The following is a 1,970-nucleotide window of genomic DNA, read 5'->3' on the forward strand; positions in this document are numbered from 1 at the left end:
CCCAGGTTCAAAACTCAAACTGCCAACAACTATTTTGCATAAAGGATAAATGACCTCAAAATGAAACTTTGCAAATTTTATAACATTGTAAAAACTGTTATACATATAAAGCAACACTATATAGGAGATCTCAACTGACTGATCATTTATATTATCACAAAATGTAGAGCTCTCGATACTATAAATACATTATTAATATAAATACATAATTAAATTAAATTACATTACAAGCAAACAATAATACATTCTATTATAAATTAACATTATGAATTGTTGTAAACATTGGAAAATAAAAGTGCAACATTTATTTACTTGTTAAATTGCAATTTTTAGTCTGACATCAGTATTTTTTTTTTATTTATGAATGCCCATGTGTGACGGGAAGCCTTAACCAGCTTTACATAGAGTTGGTCATGATGTTTCACAGCTCAGCTCAGAAGTGATAAAATTGAAGAAGTGGTATAAAGTCTTGAACATTAGAGGAGAAAACATTTACCGGGATAATTGTGAATCAAAGCATAATGTGAGTCCTAATTACTTTTTAAAGACTTTTTGTACTTTCTAATAATGATAAAATAGTATTTATTTAGTTGCATATTTGTAATCATAATTCAGCTTTGATAGAATAGAAATGCATTGATCATATATCAATTTATTCATCAAGGTTTTTTTTTTCTTATCTGACACAACACTTTAAATTTGATTTATAATTTTACACTGACAATATGTGATATTAGCAGGATCAACCAGACACTTCAGCTCAATCACAACAATGGAGGATTATTATTATATTTTCAAATATGCAATGAAGGTGATTTCTCTGGTCTTCTACTACCTGACCTTGATCCTCTGTGTTCCTGGAAACACATTTGTTGTGTATGTTGCTGGATTTAAGATGAAGAGTACCGTTAATACAGTTTGGTTTCTCAATCTAGCGATTGCCGACCTCTTGTGTTGCCTTTCCACTCTTTCTATGCATCTAGGAGTGTTGCGGATAAACACTGGCTGTATGGATCCTTCATGTGCAAGATTCTCCCCTTCATTATGCTCATCACCATGTTTGCCAGTGTTTTCACCTTGACCTTGATTAGTCTGGATCGCTTTACTCAGGTGATCACACCGGTTTGGGCTCAAAATCATCGCAGTCTGTTAATTGCACGACTGTCCTGTGTAGCGGCCTGGGTTCTGGCTTCAATTCTTAGTCTGCCTTTCATGATGTTAATAGAGACTCACAAAGAAAATGACACAACATACTGCCTGTAACATCAACCTGATGAAGACAGTTATAAAATGTATGGAAGATTAAGAATCATCAGATTTGTGTTTGGCTTTTTGGTTCCTCTCATATGCATCACAATATGCTATGGATTCATCGCACGTAAGTTAGGCAGGAGTCATTTTCACTCTGGACGAGCGTTTCGCGTCATGTTGGCTGTAATCGTGGTCTTTTTTCTGTGCTGGTTGCCGTATCACACAGTGGACTTGTTAATAATGTACAGAGAGGAATCAAGTTATTGGGCAGCTTCGGCAGTGTATCCGTTGACCATCTCTTTGGCGTATTTCAACAGCTGTCTGAACCCCATTCTGTATGTTTTCATGGGGCAGGATTTTGAGAGCAATATTAAACTTTCTGTAAGACGTGTTTTTAAAAGAGTTTTCTCTGAGGAGGGTGCACAGGTGTCACAAACCACCCAGTCACTGCAAATGCACTCAGTGTAGTGAAGATATCAACTCATTTATTTAAAGTTTAAGTATTTTTTTCTATGCCAAACCTGTGCCGTTTCAAACAAGATTTGTTCCACTTGCTTTTAGCATTTTGCTAGCCAATGCAATTAATTTGATTATTATTATTTTTTTTTTTTTGTATTATCCTCAGAGTAATTTCTAGACCAAATACTCATGTGAAGTATCTTGACAAAAATACTTATTTTAAAAAAACTGAAACTTAAGATATGCAAAACATCTTTCAA

The 1,970-nt window shown here is 34.3% G+C and overlaps 1 pseudogene; it reads left to right on the forward strand.

Annotated features, from left to right (window-relative positions):
• The first annotated feature begins 805 nt into the window (after positions 1 to 805).
• On the forward strand, positions 806 to 1,719 carry LOC127159339 (C3a anaphylatoxin chemotactic receptor-like; annotated as a pseudogene).
• The last annotated feature ends 251 nt before the right edge of the window (positions 1,720 to 1,970 follow it).

This window comes from Labeo rohita, unplaced genomic scaffold (genome assembly GCF_022985175.1).
Source record: "Labeo rohita strain BAU-BD-2019 unplaced genomic scaffold, IGBB_LRoh.1.0 scaffold_2082, whole genome shotgun sequence".
Lineage (NCBI taxonomy): Eukaryota > Metazoa > Chordata > Actinopteri > Cypriniformes > Cyprinidae > Labeo > Labeo rohita.